This window comes from Ruditapes philippinarum, unplaced genomic scaffold (assembly GCF_026571515.1).
Source record: "Ruditapes philippinarum isolate M1 unplaced genomic scaffold, ASM2657151v2 ctg16550_1_1_1_1, whole genome shotgun sequence".
NCBI lineage: Eukaryota > Metazoa > Mollusca > Bivalvia > Venerida > Veneridae > Ruditapes > Ruditapes philippinarum.
Window position 1 is genome coordinate 1 of NW_026860849.1, and position 15,241 is coordinate 15,241.

At 31.7% G+C, this 15,241-nt stretch overlaps 1 long non-coding RNA gene across 1 annotated transcript; it reads right to left on the reverse strand.

Moving 5' to 3' along the window:
• Positions 1-247: 247 nt before the first annotated feature.
• LOC132713563 (uncharacterized) lies at positions 248-7,785 on the reverse strand. The gene is made up of 3 exons (XR_009623462.1): positions 7,626-7,785; positions 2,513-2,563; positions 248-337 (listed from the first exon to the last, which is right to left on the reverse strand). It is a non-coding gene; the product is annotated as an uncharacterized LOC132713563 (long non-coding RNA).
• Between the last annotated feature and the right edge of the window lie 7,456 nt (positions 7,786-15,241).

A 15,241-nucleotide genomic window follows, 5' to 3' on the forward strand; every position in this document is an offset into this window, starting at 1 on the left:
TGCTTGTCGCAAACGCATTATGTTGGTTTTGTCGTGACGCGACTCAAATATGAACACTTTGCATTGTAGTTTTCGATGGACGACGCATTACGCAAGACTGCACAAATGTAATAAAAGGGAAGTATTATCAGTTTCAGTGGGTTTTCAAAATGTAGAACTATTTCTTATACCACCAAATTAGAGAAATGTTACATATAAACTTTCCATTTTTTTAAAAAAGCAGATGTTTTAAAAAGGAAAAACCTACCTCAAAAGTTTGTAAAAACTCATTTTCTGCATTTTTTGTCTTGTCTGTGGACTCATATCTACTACCAATGTCTTTGAAGTTTTCAGGTTTCTGTAAAAGAGAAATACGTTTTTTTAAGACACATTATGCCACAGAAACTTGTTTACTTCTTTAGAAAGGGCAAATATAAATTTAATAACATTTTAAATAACGGTTTTAGGGCATGTAAGAGGCTACTAACCTAAAGAAATTAAAGATAAATGTGACACGAAACAAAATGTAAACAAAGTAGTATTTTGAATTCCATACAAAATATTAAATCACAATTACTGTGTCAATAGTTGCCAAAAAGCAATAGATAAAAAAGATGGTTAAGATAATTGGACAATGGGTATCTTTTTGGAAACTATGTAAGTACGCCAATATAAAAATATTTTGTGGAATAAGAAGCATTTCTGAGGCAAAATGGACCTTTAAGCACAGCTCTACATAACAAGAGCCACCGCCGGGCGGGGGCAACGCTCGTCTTTTTACTTTTTCTAAACGCAAACATAGAAAGGTTTGAACATATATTGATGTTTCCTTTTTATAAATTTAGTTGGTCTGTCTTGTCACATTAGTTTTGTTTATATATTTTGTATATATATGAATAGAAACATTAAGCATATTTCTAAAAATAGCAACAACGACGCAATTTCTAAAAATAGAAAAAAATGACGCAAATTCTAAAAATAGCAACAATGACGCAATTTCTAAAAAGAAATAAAATGACACAATTTCTAAAAATAGAAAAAAAATGAAGCAATTTCTAAAAATAGAAAAAATGACGCAATTTCTAAAAATAGAAAAAAATGACGCAATTTCTAAAAATAGAAAAACATGACGCAATTTCTAAAAATAGAAAAACATGACGCAATTTCTAAAAATAGAAAAAATGACGCAATTTCTAAAAATAGAAACAATGATGCAATTTCTAAAAATAGAACAAAAATGACGCAATTTCTAAAAATAGAAAAAAATGACGCAATTTCTAAAAATAGCAACAATGACGCAATTTCTAAAAATAGAAAAAAATGACGCAAATTCTAAAAATAGCAACAATGACGCAATTTCTAAAAATAGAAAAAATGACGCAATTTCTAAAAACAGAAAAACATGACGCAATTATATACATGTATATATATGTATATATATATATATATATATATATATATATATATATATATATATATATATATATATATATATATATATTTGATATATATATATATATATATCTATATATGTATATATATATATATATATGTATATATATATATATATACATGCATATATATATATATATTTATATATATATATACCTGCATATATGTATATATATACACACACACATTTATATATATATATATATATATATATATATAATACATATACTATACATACACACACACCAATAAATGCACAATCTGAGAAAATTCAGTAATATAACCTTCAAGGTCAAGGTCATTAAAGAGCCCAAGCAAATTTGGGTTTGATAAACAACAAGGTCTGGTCCTTAAGAATGTTCTGTTATAATATGAAGTTTATCCCTTCAAAATAGCAAAGTTACAGTCAGTTACTGCCAAAACAATGAAAATTTCAATAATTTGACCTTCAAAGGCAATGTCATTAATGAGTGAATGTCAAGGTCTTTCGGTATATTTTTAACAGTTATCTTTGAAGATTATTATGTTCAAGTTTGAAGACAATCCATTCAAAAATAACAAAGTTACAGCCAATAATAGCCAAAAAAATGAAAATTTCAATAATTTGACCTTCAAAGTCAAGGTCATTGATGAGTGAATGTCAAGGTCTGACTGGTTATTTTTAAGGGATATCCTTGAAGATTATTATGTTCAAGTTTGAAGACAATCCATTCAAAAATAACAAAGTAACAGCCAATAACAGCATGAACAAGCAAAAATTGGACTTTTAACCTTGAAGGTCAAGGTCATTTATGGATGAAGGTCAAGGTTAGTGTGGTCTACTGAAAGGTCTTGTCCCAAGGGTTGTTGTGGCCAAGTATGAAGACAATACACCAAGAAATAAAAAAGTTATGATCCAGGTACAAGTTTTCGGACGGCAACGGCAACGGCAACGGAGACGGCAACGCCGACCTGACTATAACAATACCTCTACTTTTTTTTTTTCAAAAAAAAAAAGTCGAGCTAAAAATAAGATAAAACATATTTAAAAGAATATACTAGTATTTTCTTAAAAACCGGATAAATATAATAATTACTGTACCTCAGATGCTATCTGTAGATTCCTGTCTGTGAAATGACCTCTTTTAAACATCTGAAAAAAGCGAGATTTTTTTTATATGGAAGTATTATTTAGCGGACATTTGCTTTAATATCAGCAATATTAAACACTTAACACTATTATTACACTTAAGTAAAGATCAGCCAAGTGTTAAATATCCTCAGTTTTTCAGTTGTTTTTTTTTTTCGGTGGTTCTACTCTACTCATGCAGGGGCTAGTACGGGCCTGGAATAATGCACATAATGAGGTCTTCCGACACCAGTAAAGCTGGAAAGTCGCCATATGACCTATATTATATTGGTGCGACTTAAACCCTCACCAAAAAGAATGATCGAATGATCCTTATTTCATTTTCATTGCTTTATAAAGCTAGCATCATTCATATTATAAAAGGCTAAAATGATATGATACATGGGAAAAGTGTAACAAAATACAGATTTGCAAAGAAACAAACTTATTATTGGATATATATGATGAAAAGCAATACAGAATACAAAAAAAAAACGGGTCAAAGCACGATTTTTTTTAAGGATCAAGATTAATATTTGCATCAACTGTTAAATGCGCAGATCTTGTAAAGTAATAAAGTAATAGCATAGAAACTGGAACATGTGATATCAGTATGACAAATACTATGTAATAGACTTGTGGGTGTTTAAAGGGACTCCACTCGGGTTTAAAAGCCTAAAAAGCATGACATTTGAATTTCTTACATAAATGGGCTGGGGCACTTGAAACAGAAATATATGCAAAGATAGTTAAGAAATATACTTTGAAATAAATTGGAAATCGCTTTTCATTTTTGGTCATTTTTTACAATTTTAATAATTATTCTGGAAAAAACGAATGATCTGAAATTTTGTACAAAGATTAGTGGTCTAAACCTATATCAAATGGTACATTTATCTGGAAAAAAATATTTTCAGTCCCATCATGTCAAAAAACCTCAGTGGAGTCCCTTTAATGTCAGTAGCCATTCTAATAAACTGTTTGCTGGTTAATTATTTTTTAAAGTCGTTAAAGTTACAAAATAATTGAAAATTTCTTCAAACCACGCGTTACAGCCTTCGTTATTATACAAGATGGACTGTAACAAATGTACATGACGATCAAATATATATAAGTGTTGTAATTATGAGTCATACACAAAAGTATTCCCCTAAACATAATAACAGACGATGTACAATTATTAATAGATGTAATTGTTTTTGTATGAGAATATATTTTAGCCGTCAGCCCAAAGGTTATAAAACTTTTTCCTTAGTTCTGTCTCAAATATCAGGATTTTCATTCAGGTCAGTATAAATTCTGTGGCAATTTCTGACCAATCAAATAACTTGATTGATCAAATGCCTGAGCTCTGAGTTTGAGCCAAATAAAATTCTTCACAACCTTAGACCCTAATGTAATCAGCGTTCGTGGACGAGTGGTTAAGGTCGTTGACCAAACCACTTGCCCCTCACCACTGTGGGTTCGAATCCCGACAAGAACTTTGGATTCTTTCATGTGAGGAAGCAATCCAGCTAGCTCACGGAACGTCAGTGGAACTCACCTGAAAAAATGCACGGAAGGGCACCTGAGGTCTTCCTCCACCAGTAAAGCTGGAACGTCGCCAAATGACATATAATGTGTCGGTGTGACGTAAAAGTTAAAACCCAATCAAACAAACAAATTTAATTAAACATTGTATTATTGACACTTTTATTAGTTTTAGTTCTGTGTTATCAATATCTTTTTTTCAGCATTTTGTACGTGTATTATAAAACCTAAAGTTATCAGCATTTACATTTGATTAACACTCATTACATCAGCATTCTTTATGTTATCTCAAGTTTAACGTTATTTAAGAAATAACATATTCAGTTCGGATGCGACGAATTATATCTATATCACGAGGGCGTAGCCCGAGTGATATAATGATGCGCATCCGAACGACAAACAGTGATATTATCAACCGATTTTGGATATATTATTTCGATTCTAACACGACTTCAACAAATAAATGCTGCCTTATTTGATATTAAAGCAAAATTACGCCTGATTTGTTTCCGTGCTTATTTTCAGCGCGTCGGATTCTTTTAGAGATACGTCACATGTATAATGATTACGTCACATACTTAAATATAGAACGTCAACTGTGACTGTATGTATGCATAATAACACACTTTCGGTTCTTCTATATTCAAAAGTGAAAAATGCGGGTGATGTTAGAATAAACCATATTGCTGTTATATATAATTTTCAACTCCCGTGTTATCGCCATTTTTATTATATCTTGTGTTTTCAGCATTTTAATAACATCTAGATCTAATGTTATCAGTATTTTTAAAATATCTATTGTTATCAGCATATTTAGTTTTTTAATAACCTATATGTTATCAGATTTAATAACATCTAATGTTATCAGTATTTTTAACATATGTATTGTTATCAGAATATTAAGTTTTTTAATAACCTATATGTTATCAGCATTTTAATAAAATCTAATGTTACCAGTATTTTAACATATCTATTGGTTTTTTTAAATAACCTTTATGTTATCAGCATTTTAATACACTTATGTAAAAAGCATTATTTATATATGTTCGTGAAGTTGGCAGCCTAGCAGCTTAGCAGCCTAGCATCCTGAAGTTGGCAGCCTAGCAGCCTGGCAGCCTGGCAGCCTAGCAGCCTAAAGAAAACTAAGAATAGTACAAACATGAAAACCGTCGGAATTACATTAGTAGCACATCTTTAGATCATTCCACGCCTTTTTCAATATCGTGATCTTTATTTTTTAAGATGTTGAACTTTATCGTAACATAATTTTTTCATTCTGACGCTTCGAAATTAGTGAAGTTAGCAGCCTAGCAGGATAGTACAAACATGAAAATCGTCGGAAATGAATCGGTAGCAAATACTTAGACCATTCCACGTCTTATTTTAGTATCGCATACTGCTAGGCTGCCAACTTCACGAACATTATTTATATTTCATTTTTCTCCCGTCTTTTTTACTAAAATCAAAATTAAAAACTACTACTCTGAGCGATTACAAAACTACGCTGTCTTATTTCTTTCGCTCTTTTTTTCAAATCATTATTATTCTTATTTTTGTATTTTATTTTATTTTATTTTATTTCATTTTATTTATTTTTTTGTACTCTAACAATAAAACGTTAAAATGCCTCGGCCCTCAGTCGACACATTATTAGTCAACACTTCAGTATGTTGCATGTTGTAAAAGATGTATAAACATATACGTCTGAATTGCATTTTTTTGCTTGGATTTATGAGACAACTGACCTAAATTGATAACAAGGGGATTTTTTTTTTTTTTTTTTTTTTTTGATGAAATCCCAGTTTTCCTATTCTATGAGAAATAGATTGTAAACGTAGGCGTAACGATAATAAATTTGCGAAATAACAGATTCAAGTATGTAACAACGCTAAGTTTGACCTCCGTGTGAACCCGTTAAAGGACAGGTTATTAACTTTTATATGTATATGTGTACAAGTCTTAATAAAATATCTGTTCTGTTTACAATTTTCATCTCTCAGTTCATATATACAAGACACTAAAACATTTCAAAGGAATGCTTAAAGAAATAAAACAGACAAAAAAGAACAATTCCAAGTCTAATTCTTATGTAATTGAAATAGGTTTAATATGTACATTCCTGTATCGCCTTTTGATTTTACAGTACAATAGCACTGCTCTTGACCTATTTAATTGTAACAGTTGCAATGTAACTATGTCGGGACAAGTCTATAGACGGTAATATATAATTAGTGTAACTGTACTGTACATATTTTTTTGTAAATAATAAATTGAATCATATAACATATTTAAAGCAAAGCATATGTATGTTTATAATGCACACCAAGCGTTTTTTTTTTAAAGATGTAATTGGATTTAGAAGATTACGGTATTTTTTTATTTTCATAGGGCAGTTCGCACGTGTTTCATATGACATTTATGTCATTTAACTGCACACATTACTATTTATATGTCATTACAATTTCTATGTCTTTACTATTTCTATGTCATTGCACTACACATATATGTCATGTTACACAACACATATGTCATTACACTACACACATGTCTTAAAGCAGCATGCCTCCAGATGAGATAAATTCAAACTTGAGAAAAGTGTACTCAGAGTTTAGGAAAAGGAGAAATTTAAGATTCAAGATTCGAGTAATAATTCACATGCTATGGGCAATTAATGGTTATTTAAGAAAAAATATATCCCAAACTGTGATTTTATTGCTCAATAACATCACTGTTTGGAGTTCGGATGCGGGGAATTACATCACGAGGGCGTAGCCCGAGTGATATAATGATGCGCATCCGAACGACAATTTGAACAGTGATGTTATCAAACAATAAAATCACCGATTTGGATATATTATTTCGATTCTAACACTACATCAACAAATAAATGCTGCCGTACATTATATTAGCTTAATTGCGCGTACTTATTGTCAGCGCGTCACATTTTAGTGGTTACGTCACGTGTATAATGATTACCTCACATGTCTAAATATAGAACGTCAAACAGTGATAACACACACTTTCGGTTCTTCTATGTTCAATAGGGAAAAATGCGGGTCGTTTTAGAATTTTTCATCATGTGTGACTATATTTCTAGGGCAATTTTTGCATATTTTGTCCTTTTTTTGTAATTAACGTGGGTTGTAAGTGCCATTTGTAATGTGTAAATTGCCTCCTTTTGGTTAACATACAATATTATGCTTTTAATTACATTTTCAAAATTTTCATGAAAATAAGCATTAATCAGGAGGCGTGCTGCTTTAACGACACATACATGTATGACATTATAGTTACACACCACCTGGAAAAGTTCACACACATATAAATTGCCCAAGAGCGGCACAAGTAGGCTTGATTAGCAACGATGAGATAACAAAATAAATCTGTACATCTTAGATAGAAAAAAAATGAATAAAACAATGCAGCTACGAGTTAACTCGTTTTCAACCACACGCCAACAGCATCATAATTATGAAAATGTAAATTATACAAAATAGGTCATACGCTTAAATTATGTAAAAGGTCAAGAATAAAATAAAAAATAAAACGTCTTTACCTTTAATCGTGACAAAATCCGGTCTATATGCAGACTTGACACTTAATTGTATCGATTTAAACAGGAAACAATAAAAGCAAGCGTGCAATAACACAGAAAAGCAGAGCGAAATAAAGACAGGTCAGAGATGAATACACTGCGGCTTGGAAAATTTGGAAAACCAGATATTCTAAAAATACACATTGGTTATAATTAGCGTTACTATAAATAACTTAATTGTAACTGTAGTAAAAACTAGGTACTTTCCCTAGGAAGTTTTGCGAAACAAAAAAAAACACAAAAACAAAAAGACAAAATCATACTTTTATTTTTTTATCTTTTGGATTCACAGGAGTGTAGTGTATTTTAACCGATTTTCGATATGTTTTGATTAGAACAGGGGTGAACAAATATATATATTTTTTGCTGAAATGGTGGCGCTGAGACCCCCCCCCCCTTCACTCTAACACACGTATTAGACGCTGGTATTAATGTAAATAAGCAGAAAGGTACATATTTAACCCATTACTTCATGAGCATTTTGTGAAAAATGGCTGTTTTCATTGAAAAGTCTCCCGTTACAAGTTCAAATTGCTATAATACTATAAAAACTGCTTCAACACTAATAAAACTTGGCACAAATGTTGACTGGACCATTACCCTTGCAACAACATGCTCAGGCTTAAATTTTCTGTTACCATGGCAACGAGGGGACATCTCAAAATTGCCAAAAATCACTATTTTGCGTTGATTTTTTCCATCAAAACTGATTTCAAAGTGCTGCAACTTCTCAATGGATTGAGATAGAGTCAAATGCTTTTCAGCGTTGGTTACACGTTACCTTATGATCAATCTGGGGTCATTTACAGCCTCTCACAAGTCCAAAATTTTCTTGGCGATGAGGGGGACTCCGCCCCCCTTCAAACCCCCCAAACAGAAGGGGGCACATCCCCATTCTGGCAACTCCCTGATGTATCTTTTGGTTGGGGGCCGCGCCGAAAAAGAGGTCACTTTTTTTAACAACATTTCTCAAACAAAAACAAGTGTTTGGGGCCTAAATAAGGCATTTTTTCATCATTTGAGACAACAAAAAGGGGGGGGTGAAAAAGGCGTTAAAAGGCGTGTATATGAAGTAATGTGTTAACAGAAAATGATGAAAATACTTGAAATTACCCTAAATCGCGTTTTTTCATGTTTAAACAATGGTCTGTCATATAAATTTTGATGAAAAATTGTTGTTTTGTAGATTTTTTTATTTTTTTCATTAACCCATTACTTCATGAGCATTTTGTGAAAAATGGCTGTTTTCATTGAAAAGTCTCCCGTTACAAGTTCAAATTGCTATAATACTATAAAAACTGCTTCAACACTAATCAAACTTGGCACAAATGTTGACTGGACCATTGCCCTTGCAACAACATGCTCAGGCTTAAATTTTCTGTTACCATGGCAACGAGGGGACATCTCAAAATTGCCAAAAATCACTATTTTGCGTTGATTTTTTCCATCAAAACTGATTTCAAAGTGCTGCAACTTCTCAATGGATTGAGATAGAGTCAAATGCTTTTCAGCGTTGGTTACACGTTACCTTATGATCAATCTGGGGTCATTTACAGCCTCTCACACGTCCAAAATTTTCTTGGTTTTATAAACCCCCCAAACAGAAGGGGGCACATCCCCCTTCTGGCAACCCCCTGATGTATCTTTTGGTTTGGGGGCCGCGCCGAAAAAGAGGTCACTTTTTTTAACAACATTTCTCAAACAAAAACAAGTGTTTGGGGCCTAAATAAGGCATTTTTTCATCATTGGAGACAACAAAAAGGGGGGGGGGGTGAAAAAGGCGTTAAAAGGCGTGTATATGAAGTAATGGGTTAACAGAAAATGATGAAAATACTTGAAATTACCCTAAATCGCGTTTTTTCATGTTTAAACATGGCCTGTCATATAAATTTGATGAAAAATTGTTGTTTTGTAGATTTTTTGATTTTTTTCATTAAAGTGAAAAAAAAAAACAATGCGTAACTAGGTTGGTAGTGATTAGAAGTCATTTAAAAAATAGACATAACAACAAAACACGAAATAACTATATATATATGGAAGCTATATCCACATGTTTATAGCAGAAAATAAAATGTTCTAAAATAAAAATTATATTATTCATCATAGTAATGTTCATTTCATGTCATTTTGAACATTTTTGTTTCAAACAACATTTTTATAAGAATATCCAAACATGGATTTCTTTTTTTTTTCTTTTGCTTTTTTCAGAGAGTAAAAAGAACTTTAATCAAAATAGTTTTGGCCATTGACCTGGCACTTAAACTGCCGGTATTTTAAGCATTAACGTAGAACGGTCGGTATTCGGCGTCAAGTATGGTGTAATGGCAATTTGATAAAAGTTACAACTTTATATCTCATCATGAAATCTCCTACCATATAACGAAACCATTATTTTCAATATTTATTTTAAACTGATTAAATGAATATTACAGCACAGACCAATTTTGAAAAAAAAAAGTCGACAGGATCGCGCATGCGCAATTTGCGTAGGGCTTTATGATTTCATGTTAAAATGTTGAATTTTCTGCTCGGGCGTGGACGGTAGCTTGCATTTTCCAGTACACTACAGTCCACTGATAACGAACAGGCTCAATCAAAGCAAGCCTATAACATTTTTATTTTCCGTTTTGCACGTTCTTTTGCGATTTTATTTCTCTCTATTTAACAAATATGAGTTTCAGAGTGAACGTCCCTTATTTGTATGTTATTATTTATCTATTTTTATGAAGCGTATCGAACCATATAAATCATGTATATTCTTTTATCACACACCCGTGCCGGTTTTGCGACTCCGTAAATATGGTATTGCACGGCCGTGCATATATTTTGACGTGACGTCATTAACGTTATACAAACACAGTGTAAAGACGCGCTAAATGTTAGCGTTATACTATAGGCGCGTCAATGAAAAGTGACTCTTATTTCACTTGAAACGGTCTTTATTTTAGGTATGCGATAAATAGAATATTAAATTCGTGTAAGTTCAATACTGAATTTATTGCACTCGTTGAATCAAATAATATTATGCTCGCTAGAGGCTCGCATTATATAATTTTATTCAAATCGTGCAATAAATTCAGTATTGAACTTACACTCATTCAATATCCTCTATTACTAACACATAAAATGATTCAAGACGACCATTTAAAAGACGAATTTAAGTAAAATATCAAAACAATGATGTTATTGAAATAATTTTGGCTATAACAAATACTATAACAATTAATAAATTGGCATGTCATTTGTATATGACGATCATCGTCTGCACTTTCCGCTATCCTAAACTTTTTGTGATGGTAAATGGGAGATAACCCCTATAACAAATGTGCTTAGTGCGTACACTGGTTATGCTATCTTGATGTTTATGTCGTTGAAACTGTTTTCTATCAAATTTTACAATATTGATATAAACGAATTTATAATGCTATATATTTGTCAGTAAGTAATATATATTTAAGTTAGTAAGCTTTATATTTTTGTTAAATTTGTAAATATACTGTTTATTGGATTACGTACAAGTACGCTTTGTTAAAACTATGAAAACAAATAAAATATTCGAACCTTCTCAGCAAAATATTTGTTTATTTGTATTACAAGATTGACTATAAATTGCATGTGATTTGAAAAGTATGTAAATGTTATGTTTTTGTCTTATGTTACGTTGCGTTACGTTACATTCCGTTATAATATGAAATTAGGCAAAGCCTATGAACGGGGAAGTCGTTAAGAAATTCCTTTTATTCTTTCCGTTTTAAAGGTGTCATTCGGTATTACATGCACCGCTTCCGTTTTCACTCGGAACACTCGACGTTTATTATTTATCCGAAAAGTTGAGATTTGTTCCGTTATCGCCTTTTAGATCAGACACTCACATTGATATTTCCATAGACTTACATTATAAGAAATGGTCCCTAATTTTACCTTAAAATTGAGTTTTCATGCTAAAGAGGTGATTTTTCTAGCAGAATGAAATGCCAGACACATAAAAATTGTCCTGTTATATAGTGGTAGCCAACCAAATTTTTTGCAAAATGACTTCAAAGAGGATTACCCCCATTTCATTGAAATTTTCTGCTGATCACAGGACTGACATACACTTTTAATAAATGCAAATATCCAAGTCAAAATTATCATAGAGACTCATGAAATATTTCATTTTCTTCAGAAAACAGTATAGTGTTACTTTTTAATTTAGTTTTTACACTTAAAAATACCTCATTCTCATCCAATCACCTCATGTATAAAGTGATTCATACGGTTTTCCCTGCACTTTTTTTCAGCCAATCGCTGGCCATGTTACAATACGATACCCTGACCTAAAGGGAATATTATATGTTTAATATTCTAATATCTAATAATAAATGAAGTTGCAAATACAATTACCAATTATATGGATACATTTTCATCACTCTTAAGTCATTTCAAACTTTGAATATCCCATTTTTCTAACAAGCGCCATTGTGCCGCATTCCGGATATTCTGAAAATGAATGTTAGCATGTGATTTTCATACATAATTCAATATTCTGAAGCCAATTTTGTAACAACTTCTATAAAATCACTCAGATAGCAAAGCTACACTGTTCTCATTACAGAAGTACTTCAAAGTACTAATTTTGTAGCAAAAGGATGTAGCAGGGAGCAATTTTATCACCCCACCCATAACAAAATAAGTGATTTTTCACCCAAATTTCAACATTTTATTACCAACAGACTTCCTGAATGAAGATTTAGCTTAGCAAACATACTTAATAACTACTGTATAGTGACCTGATTATGGATTACACATTATTTGTACACACATAGCAACATTTTGGATGTAACTAGGTATCTTAAAACTGCCCCTGCTATACTTTTCTACTCCAAATATTTGCTAATATAGTCTTAAATACAAGCCTAAATGTCAATAAAATGCCAAAATTCATTTATATATATTTGTTACTCTCTTTCATGGATATAAAAAAAAGCAATACATGGAAAAACCAAGTTCCTCTGGACTTAACAGCACAGTAATAGCCTAAAATTTGACTTCTACACCCATTTTTTGACCATTTTTGCATTCATTTTGAGCCAAATTTGACAATTGAAACCTTCTTTCATGTGTTTTACCATGTAAATCACCTCTTCAGGCCATAATATACTTGGAATGGAAAGTATTTGTGTATTTTCTTCAATTTAGGTAGCCAGAAACTCTAATTTATGCACTTATTTAAATTTCTAAATAAATAAAGGGAGGTAATTCACTGAATATGTACATAATAACCCCCTTTGTGTACATTTATCTACCTGAATAAGTTGCTTTTTCTGTTTATAGACACATCAGAGACACTAAAGCAGTGTTATAATTGTGCCTAATATAATTGTGAAAAAGTAGATCAACTTTAACTTATCAATAAAACTTTTTCCACAAAATAATTCTACCCTTGGCCATTATGATGCTCATTCAAATATGCCTTAAACAGACATAAAGTCTAAAATTTATGGCATTATACATTGTGAATGTGTTAATATGTATTACCAAATAGAAAACAATATATTCTTAACACTATTTTGCATCTAAACCATATAATAAGAGGCTATTCAGAGGCAACCTAACTGAATTATGCTACATTTTTCAATGCATTTCAATTTCTAAGTATGTGTTGATATTCATGCCCTGAAACCAAGTCAATTTTAAGACAGAAGCCTTAAAATGCTATTTATTTGAAGCCTTTATGCTATCTATGCCTGTAAATGAAACACATAACATTCTTATATGGGAAACAGACATAGAAGCAATTATTTGTGACATTCTATGTAAATATATGAGCAAAATGGAAAAAAAATAGTGCCGAGCGAAGAACTTTCCGCGCCTAAACAAAGTCGAAAACATAACCGAAACAGCACCCTAAACTATTTTAAGTATAAATATATTAGTTTTGAACCCGACAAATATGCATTTGTAGTGATATACCTGCAACACCCATCAAAAGTGGCCAATGTGCTTACATCAGGTCCTGTCAAGTTATAAATGAAGTCTTCAAACCTGGCATGTGTACAGCCAATGTACAGCATTTTTCTTTGAAATCTGAAAACATATTTTTAATGACCAAGGTCTATATTATTCATCATCAACATATCACCAATTGATTTTCACTCAAATTCACTGTTTAAAGAAAATATAAACCATTATTAACTATTAAGTAACACTAATACACATGTTCATATGTATACAATGCTTGTAGATTGACCCCCTTGACACATTATCTGCTGTAAACACCAACAGTTGCATTGAAATAATGAAATTTCATACCTTGAAAGGCTGTATACATCCATTCTTCCAAAATATCAGCTTTTCATGGTGTAATCAATGAAGACAAAGTACTACAAAGAATTATGACAGTTCAAATGACCCTCTCTTTAGGTCAGACACTCACATTGATATTTCCATAGACTTACATATATAAGAAATGGTCCCTAATCTTACCTTAAAATTGAGTTTTCATGCTAAAGAGGTGATTTTTCTAGCAGAATGAAATGCCAGACACATAAAAATTGTCCGTTATATAGTGGTAGCCGACCAAATTTTTTGCAAAATGACTTCAAAGAGGATTACCCCCCATTTCATTGAAATTTTCTGCTGATCACAGGACTGACATACACTTTTAATAAATGCAAATATCCAAGTCAAAATTATCATAGAGACTCATGAAATATTTCATTTTCTTCAGAAAACAGTATAGTGTTACTTTTTAATTTAGTTTTTACACTTAAAAATACCTCATTCTCATCCAATCACCTCATGTATAAAGTGATTCATACGGTTTTCCCTGCACTTTTTTTCAGCCAATCGCTGGCCATGTTACTATACGATACCCTGACCATTATCATTGAGTTACATTGTAAATGGCGGCGCCCGACTAGAACTGACACTGAAAATTTCATTGATAGGTATAGAATTCTATATATTTTTGAATGCTTTTTTATTTGATTTTCTTTTAAATATACACGTGAAGTCTATAGCCGGGCAAGCCAAAGCCCGGACCCGCTTCGCGGGCCCGGTCTTTGACTTCCCCGTATTATTATATTTTGTTTGTTATGAACGCACAATTATCATATATGTATTTTGCTACTGATGTGCTACTGCCAACTTCACGTTTTATAAGTTTGCTACTGCATTTGCTCACTGCTACTGCTAATTTCCTACAGGTAATGTACTGTATTGATATTTTTGCTATAAAATATGCACAGCAAACAATAGACAGTAAGCAGAACGCTGTATTTTGTGAAATTTCGTAATCTGTCTTGCTTATTAGCCCCAATCCCTAAGTGATATTATTACTATTTTAGCATCAGAATATCATTTTTAATTGGCGCCATCCTATTCTATTAAGAAACCAGTTATTTGGAAATCACCACATCTGATATATTTGCATATATCTTCTTATCAGTGTATATATCAACATACAAATGCTATACTAATTGTACCTCTGAAAATAAGTACAGACACTCTTGTTAATTTACATGCTTCTCAGAAAAATAGAATTTTCACCATGTATATATTTGCATATTTGAAATTGTTGTTCGGTGTGTGCCCAT